Consider the following 16,315-nt stretch of genomic DNA (forward strand, 5'->3'; position numbering starts at 1 on the left):
ACCGGGGGGGCATCACTACTGCAATAGGGGCCGCTGGGGGGTGTCCCTAATGCACTGGGGGTCGCTGGGGGGTGTCCCTAATGCACTGGGGGCCGCTGGGGGGTGTCACTACTGCACTGGGGGGTGTCACTACTGCACTGGGGGGCTAAGTATGTGGGTCTCGGGAGGGGCACTGTGCGGTGTCACTACTACACTGGGGGGCCACTCTGGGGGAAAAGAAACCATTCATTTGGACGGCTTAATGCACACGAGTTTTTGACACGGATTTTGACATAGTTTTTAGAAGCGGGATTCACCGTGAAAAATTTTACAGTGATTCTGCGGTGTGAACAGACCATAATGCCCATGAACGTATCCCTAAACAGCATTTCATACGCAGCCTATACAAATGTATCGGGCTTACACTGCATACCGGTAGTACATGGGGAAATAGAGCATGCTGCCATCTATTTCTCGTGCGTATCGATATGCAGTGTCTACACACACATGTGTAAGATCAGTGAAAGTCCATTGACTCCATTCAGCATGTATCACACAGCCGTGCAAAACACGTGTAAGACAGTGAAAACAGTTGTGGACATGAGCCCGTAGACCGATAGACCGAGTTCTCTGCATGGCTTATTCTTGTGCAAGAATCGGCCATTATTTTCTGTGGGAGTGTAAAAATAAACACATTGCAATCACATGTTGTGCAGTTTACATGAGTCCATGAGGGTTTTTTAATGCAGGTTGCTATGGGGACCACATGGAAAAAAAGAACCAAGGAAGTGCGAAGCAGAGAAAAACGTACGGGAAAAAAACCCAGCATGTCCTATCTTTGGGTGATCTGAGACTTATACTTCATGGTGCTGTTCCTTTAAGTTACTGACAGACACTCCCTGCATGTAACCGCGCCGCCACCACACTCCCTGCACGTAACCAAGCCGTCACCACTCTCCCCGCACGTAACCCCTCCGTCACCACACTCTCTGCATGTAACCCCACTGTCACCACACTCTCTGCATGTAACCCCACCGTCACCACACTCTCTGCATGTAACCCCACCGTCTCCACACTCCCTGCATGTAACCGTACCGTCACCACATTCCCTGCATGTAACCCCACCGTCGCCACATTTCCCTCATAAAAACCCACTTCTCTCGCGTAACCATAACACCACCACACTCCCCTTATATAACTGTACCATCACCACACACCTCGTGTAACCCCACATAGGAATGTATATAAGAAAGATGGAGAGACCACACCATTCCCTGACTCACTTACACCCTAGGTGTCTCCACACACTTTTTGGGTGCTCACCTTAAGGAGATAGGACACCGCTTATAATCCACATCATAGGCCCCTCACAGACTAAGCCAGAAGCCTGCTGCACACCTCCCCACCCATCACAATTGTGGGGTGCATTAAAACCGCTTTACCATGCGTTCAAAAGTGCTGCTCAAAATTGAGGTAAAAAACCCACGATTTTAAGCTGTGTTTTCTGAACGCACGTCTTAGAGCAGCCTTAGGCCCCGTGCACACGGGCGGAAATTCCGCTGCCGGATTTCCCGCAGAATTTCCACCCATGGAAGCTGCCATAGGATTGCTCTATTTCTGTGCGGGGTTCGCAGAGCCCCGCACAGAAACGTCACTCGCCGGCCGCTGGCACCTGTCTGCGCATTTAGGACGGCAACTCCCAGAGCCTAGAAGTTTGTATGATCTAGAGGCTCAGTCACAGCAAATGTGGACACATAATACCATATGGAACATGTATGCCTATCTCCTTAAAGTGAGTCAGGGAATAGTGGGGTCTCTCCATCTTTCTTATATACATTCCTATGTGGGGTTACACAAGGTGTGTGGTGATGGTACGGTTATATAAGGGGAGTGTGGTAGTGTTATGCACAGGTCCTTTCCTTAGGGTACTAGTGTATCTTGACGCCACCAGGATTTACTGGAGGAGTCAAGATTGACAGTGGTTGACGCCCCCTGTATCTGATTGGCTGGAACAGCTTGCTCTGCAGCAGGTCCTGTTAGTCCAGTAAGCTGAGGCAGCCGAAATGTTGGGATTCCTTTAGCTCCGTTTATTGCTGATCAGTGCATTGGGACACCTAAAACCCACTCCCCTTGCCCGGCAACAAGAACGGACCCCGCTGCTATGCAAGCCAGCTGAAACACCCTTGTCGTCGGCCCAAAAAAAGAATCCCCGCTTACATTCATGGAGGGCTGCACATATCTTTCTTGTTGGCCCCGCGCAGGAGGCGCGCATTGGTGTAGCTGAACGGGGCTCTCCGGCGGCAGGCAAGAGCAACGCACCCCGCTGTGTGTGACAGCGCTGAGCGGGGTGGCCTTCAGGGAACCCACAGGGCCGTGAAGCACGTTTCCCGGCGGCGGGGCTGAAGGGCCGCAGGTGGATTTGCCGTGGCCTAACACTGGACGGAACTTCCGCGACAAATCCGCCCTGTGTGAACCCAGCCTTCTGATCACGGGATATTTGCTAAAAATTTTTTTACTAAAGCACTGGTGAGATGCGGTGAACTAGACCGATCTGCACCAAATTCAGCACATGGGTCAATCGGGGGCTTTGGAAGGTTACAGGCTGTGTATCGGCTCTCCAGAACCAAGACTCCAAAATAACGGGAGAGACGCGGCCAAACGACTGTTACACTAGCTGCCCATTTGTGCAGAAGCTCCAATAACTCACCAGCAATGTTCTAGAAGTAGATTACTGATTAAATACTTTAAAAAACTGTCTTTGTTGCCCCTAGCAACCAGGGGGGCTTTCATTGTTGCAAACTGCTCTAGTAAAAGCAAAGTTGCCCTGTAATTGGTTGCTGCGGACAACAGAGTTTTTCTTGTAGCTAGTTCTAATAAATGAGGCCTACTGTATATCAAACCAATGCTAGGTATTAGTGTACCTTGACGCCACCGGAAGCAAGGGGTTTGACAGGAAGAGGGAGGGGAGCGGAAGAAGACCAGAGACGAGAGACACGAGGAGAAGAAGGAAGATAGGAGCCGAGAAGACGAGCAGCAGAAAGAAAGAAAGCAACAGAAGACAGAAAATTGAGCAAGATCAGCAAAAGATCAGGACAGCGAAAAGAAGGCGAAATTCAGCAAAAGATCAGGACAGCGAAAAGAAGGCGAAATTCAGCAAAAGATCAGGACAGTGAAAAGAAGGCGAAATTCGCTTCAAGCGGCGAAAGCAAGCAAGAAGAGGGAGAGTGTGCCAGAGTGGTCCGTGGAAGCAAGAAGACCCAAGACTGAGGATGGAAGATTTGCGGCTACAGATTCAAGAAGCAATCCAGCGGGATGGCGCCGAGTGGCTGGAGGAGTTAATCGCCAGCTGCAGGTCGGGATCGGAGTCGGGGAGGCCACTCGAGCCAGCAGCAAGGGAGCCGGTATCCGGAGAGGGAGCAGCACAAGAGGGGGATGCCGGGCGAGGCCGCCCGAAGCGAAGAACCCCCCCCCCCCCGGCGCGACTCAGCCCGAGTCCCGCTGCAAAGAGAGGCGGCCGTAAGAGCAGTCGCGGCATTGTTTGCCTGACACTCGTTTTGTGTAAAAGGAGCCTTGGACCTCCCTCACACAGGTGTTTTTGTACAGTTTTTAGTGCTGCGCTAAACGCTGTACAACGCACCCATACATTTCAATGGGGCTGCTCACACAAGGCTGAAAACGCTGTGTCTTCAACGCTGCGCTTTAACAGCGTTGCATGTTCTATTTTGGGACTTTTTCAGCCCTGTGTCACCCATTGAAATGAATGGGCAGCGGCCCGGGCTTCCCCTGCACTGACAAATGATCTATTGCTGTAAGCGAGGTTTGAGAACTCTCCTCCAGCAATAGATTGCTGTGATTGCTTCTAGGCGCTGGCTCGATGTCCAATCACAGCCATTCATGGCTGTCCCAGGCAATCAGAGCCAGCAAAGGGAAGGGGGGGCCCTGAGCTGAACTTTTGCACCCGGGCCCTTGAGCCTTTAGGTACGCCCCTGACCCTAAGGGTGTTTCTCACCTCATCTTTCTGCGTTTTACATACAAAAATGACAGGAAAGGGTTGTGACCCGGCGGCCGTCGCAGGCAGAAGATGACCATCGCCACTGTATGCCACGGAAAGGGGTGAACGCGCGTGTGAACTGGCATTTCAAGCGCAACCCGATTACTGTGGCATTACGCTGCGGATTTAAAATCCGAATTTGCCCGTGGACATGAGGCCTAAGGCGGATTTTAACTCTTCTCCTGCCCGCGGATCCGCATCCCATAGGATGCTCCCTGCTGTTGGCGCGACCAGCAGTCACCCTTAAAAGTAAACAGAAAGTTAAAAAATGGTAAAATGTAATCTTCGCTCATATTCGTGAGGGGAGATGCAATTACATACCTAAGGCCCCCGGATTTACCCTTGGACCTCACCTCGGCTTCTGCGCACGCGCCCGTCGTCAACGTTGGCCGATGCAAGAGCCGCAGATCCCTGCTCCTGGCTACCAAACATAGCCGAGAGCCTGGAGATTTCATGGTGGGCCGCAGTACGTGGTCCCCAGTCACGTGATTGCCATTAGCCAATGGATAACGGCGATCATGTGCAATAGTGACACCCTCCCCCCGCGGCCCCCCAGTGCAATACTGACACCCCCCCCCCCCAGCGCAATAGTGACACCCTCCCCCAGCGGCCCCCCAGTGCAATAGTGACACCCTCCCCCAGCGGCCCCCCAGTGCAATAGTGACACCCTCCCCCAGCGGCCCCCCAGTGCAATAGTGACACCCTCCCCCAGCGGCCCCCCAGTGCAATAGTGACACCCCCCCCCCCAGCGGCCCCCCAGTGCAATAGTGACACCCCCCCCCCCAGCGGCCCCCCAGTGCAATAGTGACACCCTCCCCCAGCGGCCCCCCAGTGCAATAGTGACACCCTCCCCCAGCGGCCCCCCAGTGCAATACTGACCCCCCCCCCCCAGTGCAATAGTGACACCCTCCCCCAGCGGCCCCCCAGTGCAATAGTGACCCCCCCCCCCAGCGGCCCCCCAGTGCAATAGTGACCCCCCCCCCCCAGCGGCCCCCCAGTGCAATAGTGACCCCCCCCCCCCAGCGGCCCCCCAGTGCAATAGTGACACCCCCCCCAGCGGCCCCCCAGTGCAATAGTGACACCCCCCCCCAGCGGCCCCCCAGTGCAATAGTGACACCCTCCCCCAGCGGCCCCCCAGGTGCAATAGTGACACCCTCCCCCAGCGGCCCCCCAGGTGCAATAGTGACACCCTCCCCCAGCGGCCCCCCAGTGCAATAGTGACACCCTCCCCCAGCGGCCCCCCAGTGCAATAGTGACACCCTCCCCCAGCGGCCCCCCAGTGCAATAGTGACACCCTCCCCCAGCGGCCCCCCAGTGCAATAGTGACACCCCTCCCCTCCCAGCGGCCCCCCAGTGCAATAGTGACACCCCCCCAGCGGCCCCCCAGTGCAATAGTGACACCCCCCCCCAGCGGCCCCCCAGTGCAATAGTGACACCCTCCCCCAGCGGTCCCCCAGTGCAATAGTGACACCCCCCCCCAGCGGCCCCCCAGTGCAATAGTGACACACCCCCCCCAGCGGCCCCCCAGTGCAATAGTGACACCCCCTCCCCCAGTGCAATAGTGACACCCCCACCCCCAGCGGCCCCCCAGTGCAATAGTGACACCCCCCCCAGCGGCCCCCCAGTGCAATAGTGACACCCCCCCCCCCAGTGCAATAGTGACACCCCCCCCCCCAGTGCAATAGTGACACCCCCCCCCCCCCAGTGCAATAGTGACACCCTCCCCCCCAGTGCAATAGTGACACCCTCCCCCAGCGGCCCCCCACTGCAATAGTGACACCGGCCCCCCAGCGCGCAATAGTGTCACCCCCCCCCCCCAGCGGCCCCCCAGCGCAATAGTGTCACACCCCCCCCCAGCGGCCCCCCAGTGCAATAGTGACACCCCCCCCAGTGCAATAGTGACACCCTCCCCCAGTGCATATACCCGGCCCTTGAGTTGAGGGGGCCCGGGGGATCGACGCTGTCGGCCGCATGATGGCTGAGGAGAGAGAAGAGAGACGGGAGGCAGCGCCGCAGGTCGGCAAGAGCGGAGGGGAGGGGAGGGCTGTTACACGTGGAGCCGGCAGCTAATTACAGGCTGCAGACTCCCACGGCGCGGCCCTCCAACTGATAGACTGCAGCTGTGAGTGGTCACAGCTGCAGTCTATCAGTCTCTGCCGGCTAGCGATTACCAGGGGGAGGGGCTACTGCGGCTCTACTCACCTCCGGAGCGCTGTATGCACAGGACCTGTGGCTGCAGATCACATGACCAGGCTCTGGTCATGTGATCAAAAGACGGGGACTTTCCATTACAGGCTGCCCAGAGACTGCTGCAGAGGTGAGTAGAGAAGGAATTATAATTATATATGTATAGCTGGTATAAGTTATATCAGCTGTATATATATAATTATATAGAGGGAATACACAGGTTACACCAGCCTTGGCCAGACATGCCACTATATACAGGGGGATACACAAACACACACACATACATATATATATATATATATATATATATATATATATATATATATATATCACACACATACATATACACACACACATATATATATATATACACACACACACACACACAAGGCTCTCACCCTGCAGCTGCTCCTCCTCAGCGATGCTCTCCTTGCTGCAGAGATCATGTTCTCTGCACTCCCCTTCCCTCCTCCGCGGCCGTTGTCAGTCTGCTATCGGCACTCCTCTATTACTGTCTGCATTAGACAGAACAAGCCGAGAGCAGACTGCCTACTGACAGCAGCACGGAGGAGTGAGGGAACTTACTGCATAGGCGGCGGGCCGGATTCGGCCCGCGGGCATTGTTTGACACCTGTGCTCTAGATCATACAAACTTCTAGGCTGTGGGAGTTGCCGTCCTAAATGCGCAGACCGGTGCCAGCGGCCGGCGAGTGACGTTTCTGTGCGGGGCTCTGCGACCCCCGCACAGAAATAGAGCATGCCGCGGTTTGTTTTCCACGTGTGATTTCGCGCGGACAAACCGCGGCCGTCTGCCTAGGATTGCGTTTTCCAACGCAATCCTATGGCAGCTTCCATGGGTGGAAATTCTGCGGGAAATCCGGAAGCGGAATTTCCGCCCGTGTGCACGGGGCCTAAGGCTGCTCTAAGACGTGCATTCAGAAAACACAGCTTAAAATCGTGGGTTTTTTACCTCAATTTTTAGCAGCACTTTTGAACGCATGGTAAAGCGGTTTTAATGCACCCCACAATTGTGATGGGTGGGGAGGTGCGTTAGAAAACGCAAATACAGGACAGATAGCGCTTAAAAATCACCGCTTCCGAGCTCACGTCTGAGTAATCGCATTCAAATCAATGGAAGCAGTATACCGCAATAAAAAGCACCAAGGGGCTAGATCATGTTTGTAAATTAGCACGGTTTAGGTATAGGTACGGGTACAGATGGAGGGGGGCCCAGCTGAACTTTTGCACCCGGGCCCCTTAGGCTTTAGGTACGCCCCTGCTAATGAGCAACCAGTTTTTCAGTCTTTATTTTTGTGCATTCCTGGGATCAGAACTTTTTTTTTTTGCCTACTCATTAGGGTAAATAACCATTTAAGTCAGGTTAAGGCTTGTGATAAATCACTTGGATTTGAAGCAATGCTGCATCCAATAGATGGCGCTATAGAGGTATTTTCTCATCCTTATTTGCATAGATATCCCAGAGGAGCTAGCATCACCTTATAAGTGTTCTTACTCATTTTTTAGGTTTTCAAATGCCTCTTCTGTGTGCAGTGCTTGGGTAGTGACTATACCATTCCCTGACCCATTTACCCCTTAGGTGTCTCCACATACTTTTTGGGTGCTCTCCTTAAGGAGACACAACACCGCTTCTGACCCACATAGGAATGTGAACCACAGGCCAACAAGGGCTGAGGATGGGTGCATTGTCCAGTATCGCATGTGTAGTCAGAGCTTCATGAGTGTGGACAAGCTGGTGATGTCACCAGCTGCTTCCTTTGGGTAAGTGAGAGTTTTGGCCCATGTGAAAGGGGAATTACTGTATGCTAAACTGTTCACTTCATTTTCATTACCTTCTATGACATTTATGGAAATGACACGGCACAGATTATTGTTAGGGGTTCCATCACACAAGGGGGAGACAGCGGCCTACCAAAATCTACTGGGTCATATGACGCGGTGGGCGGGGAAGCGGTTTTTACTCTATCTTCCGCTGTGCTACAGCGGAAGATAGCGTGACGGACGGCTTCCATTGACTAGAATGGAGGCCGGCCACGCTTACACCCACGGCAAATAAAGCATACCGCGGGTGAGGTCGGGTGATTTCACGGTGCGGAAATCCGCAATGGAATGCCGCACCATGAGCATTGAGCTATTAGGTTCAATAGAACCTAATAGCTGCGGGCAATGCAGCGGACTTACGCAGCGTATTATGCATCGGAAATCCCTCCGTGGGAAGGAGCCCTAACTTTAGCCAGCAGAAGGCGCCATAGTATAAGGCAGAAAAAGAAAAGCCCCTAGGCAACCCCGAATCCAAAATTGGATTGCAGAGGGTTAAAGAGGCCCTGTCCTTTTTAGAACGACGGGGTAAAATCATACGTCCTGATCAGCCCCGCCCCTGACACGTTGGCACTTTGCGATAAATAAGTGGCTTTTGTGTTGCAGTTTGGGTACCCAGTCTCTAAAAGGTTCGCCATCACTGATATAGAGGAAGCCCCGACATGTTGGACATGTTGGATACACATGGGAGTGCTGCGCCAAAAACACATGGAACCGTAGTGAGAGGAAAAACAGTGTGAAAATGGCCTTATAAAGATATATTTTTACATTTAGGCTGGATTCCGACGAGCTTACGCATATTTGCACAGACAAAGAAATAACACGCAACGATTATCTCAGCTAGTGAAATAGACAATTAGTATAATATGCGTTCTTTCCCTATGAGAATGTGTGAGAAAATATAGTATGCTGCGTATTTTTTTGTGCAATCGAAATGCACATGGAAAATACGCGCCTGTGAACAAACCCATTGAAATCAATCATTTCTATTTTCTGTGACTTTCGTAGGTGCAACTGCCCCAGAACAAATGGAATCCTGTCCCCTTCACCAGCAGTTTACACTCCGTGCCAGTGCGCAGAAGTTTGGAAATTGCTACGGGATGACAGGCGCCGCCCGATCTTCCCTGCAGGTACTGTCACTACATGATAGGGCAGGTCTTATCTTTTCCCGAGCGCACAAATAACGTCCGGGAAAAGAAGTGGTAAAAACAAAACCGCAGAAATTCCATTGAGATCAGCGGTTTCTATTGTTCGGTTATATGGTGGTGATTATCGCGGCAGTATAAGGGGGCAAAACCGTGTTCGTCTGAATCCGCCATAAGAGAAAGGGTTCTGTCTGTGTATCTGTCCAGCTTCTAATGAGCGTATACACATTTGTGCGCACTTCAGCGCAACTTTTTTGTGCCCTGAACAAGGCTTTTTTTTACTGTCCTTTTTCCACTCGCAAGGCATGTTTATTTGCATGCGTAAAAAAAGATGCTCCTCTTGAAATGGTAAATTTAGTGTAATTTGTTTCAGACGTTTTCTTTTCTCAATGGAATTACGCAGCATATTACACACCTCTGCATACTGTGCGCGCATTTGTGCACCATTAACTAATGGGGACCTTTAGTGCGCAAATGTGCAGAAAAGTAGGAGCATGCCGCAGGCGAAGGGGCATGTATGTGCAGAAATGTGAAAAACCCCATTGAAATCCACCGGTTCTGTTCGCTACATGTAAATGCGCTGATGTGAAAGAGTTCTATCTGCATCTGTCCACCCTGTCCTGTCACACAGCCACCATTATCAGCCCTGGGGTAATAGGTGGGCACCGCACTGCTGGTCCATGTATAGTCTGTCACTGAGCAGCACACCCCCAGCTACATGTCTCCCTGCTGTCCTGTCACACAGCCGCCATTATCAGCCCTGAGGGTAATAGGTGGGCACAGCACTGTTGCACCAGCTCCCTGTATAGTCTGTCACTGAGCAGCACACCCCCAGCTACATGTCTCCCCTGTCCTGTCACACAGACGCCATTATCAGCCCTGGGGGTAATAGGTGGGCACTGCACTGCTGGTCCATGTATAGTCTGTCACTAAGCAGCACACCCCCAGCTACATGTCTCCCCGCTGTCCTGTCACACAGCCACCATTATCAGTCCTGGGGGTAATAGGTGGGCACCACACTGCTGGCCCATGTATAGTCTGTCAATCAGCAGCACACCCCCAGCTACATGTCTCCCCACTGTCTTGTCATAATTTCCTCCATTTGATATTGTATTTAGCTGGCGACGCTTAGCGATGACGCGGGTACCCACTGCCCGTACACAATGTAGTAACGTATGGGCTGTGGGTATATCCGTGACCATGAAGCACAATGGCCTCTATGTTGTGGATATCTGTGGTAAAATAGAACATGCTGCGTTCTGTTTCCTACGAGTGGATTACTTAATTCCGACCTGCTAATGTGTGCGGAAATGTGTAATCCAATGCATTTGATTGATCCGTGTATTAGCACGGATCAAATGCGTGCGAATCCGCAATTTTTTATTAGGTCGTGTGAGACCGGCGTAAGGTAGATTGCTACCTTTTTATCACATGACCGGGGACCGCTGAACAAGGCTGCCGGTCACTGCTCCAGGCTCTCGGTTACCTTTAGTAGTCGGGAGCAGGAAGATTTTAAGTTTCCTGGACCCTCCCCGGCTCCTACGCATGTTTCCGGTATTTTGCAGGCAGATGTATGCGCAGAAGACGGCGAAGGTCCGAGGAGCAGGGTTGTGTCTGTGTTCAAATGCGGAGGCCTCAGGTAAGACGTTTCATCTGCTCTCACCAATCGCAACGGAGAGGGGAGATTAAACTTCAACTTTTACGTGATCACCATTATCATTTGGATAATGGTTGATCATGTGATGAAGGATAAAGATCCCGTCGGGGACATTGCCGGAGGCTTTAGGGAAATATTTTCATCTCCCCCTCACTGATTGGAGCCATGACGGGAGATGAAACATTAAACTTTTTTATTTTTACACGTAACCAGGGACCGCGGCCCATCGTGAAATCTCCAGGCTTTCAGCTACGTTTGCTAGCCAGCAACAGGGAGATTTTAAATTACCCCAGCAATCTGGGGTAAGGTCCGCGGATAAATCCGGGGGCTTTAGGTATGTAATTTCATCTCCACTCACGGATATGAGGAAAGATGACATTTTTAATTTTTTAACTGTTTACTTGGATAACGGCAATAGCGTGACTGGGGGTCACTGCGGCAGCTTTCAACAAGGAGCTGTCATGTCCACAGCCCCCAGGGCTTTAATCCTCAGAGTGAGCATGTTTTTATGGCTGTGGGGATTAAAAACACTATAGGGCGGTCAATAAGGGGTTAAGGAGAAAACAGACGTTGTCACTAAGGCCTCTTTCACACAGAATGTTTTTTACAGCATTTAGCGTGGTTTGTGAAAAGCCGCAAAAAAACCCACTGATTGATCACAATGGAGCTTCTCAGGGAGCGTTCGAACACTACAATTTTCTAACGCTATCTGCTCTAGTTTAGTTTGTTTCAGCCCTTTTTAATGCCCCATATCACCCATTGTAATGATGGAGTGCGTTACACAACGCTGTTGAACACATTTAAAAATGGTGTTCGAAAACGCTTTAAAATGCAGCATTTTAACAGACGCCTGTGTGAAAGCAACCTTAGGGCTCATGTCCACGGGCGTATACGTAATACACTGTGGGTCTCCCGCGGTGTTTTACAAATTACAACCAATACTCTCTGCCGGCAGAGGTCGTGTATGTGGCAAGTATAGCACTGCGCATGCCCACTAATCTCACATCACGGACATGCGCAGTGTGATTTTTTTTTTTTTAAATTCCCGCTCTGTTCAGAGCAGGAATGTGTATCGAAACACTGCCCTCTCGCAATGTGTGCGTATGGACAGCGTATCATACGCAATCCATAAAAGGGCTGCATATCATGTGCAGAGAAATAGAGCATGTCCACTGACTTTCATTGCCTCCATTCACTGCGTGTCATGCAACGCACACTTGATACTCCATAAAAACACGGTCGTGGACATGAGCCCTGAGGCCAATTCACACGGGCGAGCGTGATGTGGGGCCGTGAATCCCGCCTCCATATCGTGCTGCTTACCATGTGATTTCCCCAGGGATGCGAGAGTTTTCATTGGAAAACAGCCTCGCATCCCTTCAGGGTCACAATTATCGCTGGGGAGTCACTATTACTGCCGCAGAGGTTTAGCCATTGCTTTCAATGAAGCCAGCGATGCTGCAGCCGACCCCATTAACCTCTTAGTGACCAAGCCTGTTTGCGCCTTAAAGGGGTTGTCTCGCGAAAGCAAGTGGGGGTTATACACTTCTGTATGGCCATATTAATGCACTTTGTAATATACATCGTGCATTAAATATGAGCCATACAGAAGTTATTCACTTACCTGCTCCGTTGCTGGCGTCCCCGTCTCCATGGCTCCGTCTAATTTCGCTGGCTTCTTGCTTTTTTAGACGCGCTTGCGCTGTGCGGTCTTCTGCCTGGTGAATGGGGCCGCTCGTGCCGGAGAGCTGCTCACCGCGTCGTCATCGTAGCTCTGCCCCGTCACGTGTGCCGATTCCAGCCAATCAGGAGGCTGGAATCGGCAATGGAACGCAAGGAAGGAGAAGAAAATCCACGGTGCACCGTGGGAGAAGACCAGCGGCGCCATCTTTAAAAGAAGAATAGAAGAAGCTGCAGAACGCTGATGCAGGTAAGTGCAATGTGCTTTTTAAAAACTAACCTATGCTTTCTTTTTAACAGACTTTAAATGCACACAAAAGTAGAGCATGCAGCGGTTTTTTCGCATTTGGGCAAAAAAAGGAAACGAAAACCAATCCGTTGAAATCAATGGGTTTTATTCTCTGCATATTGTGCTCAGAAAGTTTGCGCATGCTAACACACGCGTGTAAATGTCCATGTGAAGGAACTCTTAAGCCTGGCTTCAGATGGGTGAATTTGTGTGCGCATTTATGCAGCGAATAGAGCCCTAACGAACGGGTTCGTTCACAAGTGCGCATCTTTACATTTCATGCAAAAAAAAAAATATGCAGCATACTCTATTTTGCGGCACTTTTGCACACCAAAAGTCCCCATAGAAGTCAATGGGGATGCACAAATATACATGTGATATGCCAGGAGGTGCGTGATACGCTGCGTAATTGCGCAGGAAAGGAACACATCCAGAACTCGTTAGACTAATTCCATACATATTTTTAGGTGACTTGGACATTTTCGTTCCTAAGATCTGAGTTCGACCAACAGACCGGCCTAATGTCACACGATGTCAATAGTAAGTAGCTTGTGCCTCTTAATACTAGTAAGTAGCTTGTGTTCTCCCGCAGGGTTTTGAACGATAATTGTCCCATGTAAAAACATGCAGAAACTGAACGACTGGATCAGAATCGTCCAGTTGTTCACTTTTAAGCAGCTTAAAATCCAAACACATTTCTCGGTGTAAGCAGCAGCCGTCCAGTACTGAACGTCTGCTGCTTACAGTGAATGGAGGTGAGCAGAACTCTCCTCCAGCTGCCCCGCCTCCCTGCTGGCTGCGCTGTCAGCGATCCAGCAATGCTCGCTCCTGTGCAGAGCGAGCACCACAGGGATGAATGTCGGGCATTGTTTGCCTGACACTCGTTTTGTGTAAAAGGACCCTTGGACCTCCCTCACACAGGTGTTTTTGTACAGTTTTTAGTGCTGCGCTAAACGCTGTACAACGCACCCATACATTTCAATGGGGCTGCTCACACAAGGCTAAAAACGCTGTGTCTTCAACGCTGCGCTTTAACAGCGTTGCATGTTCTATTTTGGGACGTTTTCAGCCCTGTGTCACCCATTGAAATGAATGGGCAGCGGCCCGGGCTTCCCCTGCACTGACAAATGATCTATTGCTGTAAGCGAGGTTTGAGAACTCTCCTCCAGCAATAGATTGCTGTGATTGGACATCGAGCCAGCGTCGAGAAGCAATCACAGCCATTCATGGCTGTCCCAGGCAATCACAGCAGTCTATTGCTGGAGGCGAGTTCTCAAACCTTGTTTACAGCAATAGATCATTTGTCAGTGCAGGGGAAGCCCGGAGTAGTGGCAGAGATCGGTGGCCGGGACCCGGACGGCACATGCTTTTTTTTTTTCCAGCATCCTTGGCTGCTTTTTCAGCTGTGTGAGGGAAGCCTTAGACTGGTGTATAAAATGCTGGTTTAAGTAAATATCCTACAAAATGTTTAAAATTTGGAGACACGCTTTATTGTATACATATTTTTGATCAATTCAAAAAATGAAATACAATCCTATATAGATTTGGTTACATACTGTGCCATGTAATCCCGAACATTGTTTGCATATAAAAAATAATCCTTCTCCTCCTCCTCAGAGGGAACATAAACAGGCAGAAACTAAAAGGGAAAGATAAGGTCCAGTTAAAGGGAACATATCAGCACCCACATTATGGGGCTCAAAGCTGAGGGAGGAACTTGTAGAGGGGGGGGGGGGTGCTTTTTATACTCTCCAGGTCCCTCATTCCAGCGCTGTAACCCTGAGAAATCGGAGAAGCAGACAGCACGACTCTGCAGACGGCTCTGTAAGCATGCGCTCTCGTATAGAGTTTAATGAGAGAGCACATGCGCATTATCTTCTAAAAAGGGTCACGCTGCGCGTGTTCTGATTTCTCGGAGACACAGTGCTGGAAAAGAGGAACCTGGTGAGTATAAAGAGCAGCTCCCTGTTACCCCCAATTCCTTACCTTTCAGCCCCATAGCATAGTTTACTTTAATAAACAGGAATGATTCTACTACAGATCTCCGCTAAAACGTTTTGGGAACATTATATTTCATATAGTATTCCTTACCTCTACTTCTACATTGGTACAGACTTGACACACGGTCATGAGTAAAAGTTTTGCCCCGAGAATTGTAAGTAGAAGAAAAGCTGAATAAATAAATAAGTAAATAAATATAATAAGGGATCTTCCCATAGGATTATCATGTCCGTATGGGATACCTACTCCACTTAGCCAGAGGGGAGAGATGCCATCAAGCAATAGCTCTCGCTCAGGTAGACATTGGCCTTCTATGTAATACATGGCATTCATGTACTGGTCAGTAACACTAATACAGCTCTGTACTCCCAGAATACTGTAAACGTACAGGCCTATTGAACATTGAAGCTTCTAAGACTATGGCCAAAGACAAAAACTTGCTTGGTAGATCTCAGGGTAGGGCTTATATTTCAAGCCCCATTGAAAAATAATGGTAGAGCTTATTTTGTAGGTAGTTCTTATTTTTGGGGAAACAGGGTAGTTACTCCCATTCTCCACACCCTTTTTAGAGGACAGGATGTGTTAATGTAGAATATCCTAGCACCCCCGAAGGAAACAGACAGGCCTGGACAAGCTGATTTCTCCTGCGGAAACAAAGGCAAACCCCCATAGATTAAGGGCTCACTCAGACGGGAGTATGTGTCCCACGTATTTTTCATATGCACATTTACTACGCCTGTTAAATCCCCAAAAACTAGATAAGGTGCATATTCCGCACCAAAATAGGACACGTTGCAATTTTTTTTCCACAGACGTGAATAAAAAACGCTGGTGTGAGAAGCCCTAGACAAATCAGTGGGCTTTTAGCACTGCTTACTACGCATGTATTTTTCACATTGGGAGACATATGTCCATGTGAATTAGCCCTAAGGGTGTGTGTTCAGAGAAGAGTGCGCACAAGATACAAGCAGACCATGAGCATCTAGAATAGGGTTTTCCAACATTCCTTGGCCAAGTATTCCCTTCTCAAATAAATTACTTAAAAATTCAGCAAAGGTTATCATGGCACTATGTGTTGTACCTACCTTCATCACAATACCAGGACAGACTAAGTACTCCCTAGAGGCAATGACTGTACTCCTAGTCACTCTCCTGCCACACTAGTATTATAAATGGCACATGGTGGGGAAAGCCCTGTTAGGGCCCTAGAAGCTTCAAGGTACATCTCTAGCCCATGAGATACATACACTACCGTTCAAAAGTTTGGGGTCACCCAAACAATTTTGTGTTTTCCATGAAAAGTCACACTTATTCACCACCATGCGTTGTGAAATGAATAGAAAATAGAGTCAAGACATTGACAAGGTTAGAAATAATGATTTGTATTTGAAATAACATTATTTTTACATCAAACTTTGCTTTCGTCAAAGAATCCTCCTTTTGCAGCAATTACAGCATTGCACACCTTTGACATTCTAGCTGTTAATTTG

The sequence above is a fragment of the Eleutherodactylus coqui genome, unplaced genomic scaffold (genome assembly GCF_035609145.1).
Source record: "Eleutherodactylus coqui strain aEleCoq1 unplaced genomic scaffold, aEleCoq1.hap1 HAP1_SCAFFOLD_33, whole genome shotgun sequence".
NCBI classification, from domain to species: Eukaryota; Metazoa; Chordata; class Amphibia; order Anura; family Eleutherodactylidae; genus Eleutherodactylus; species Eleutherodactylus coqui.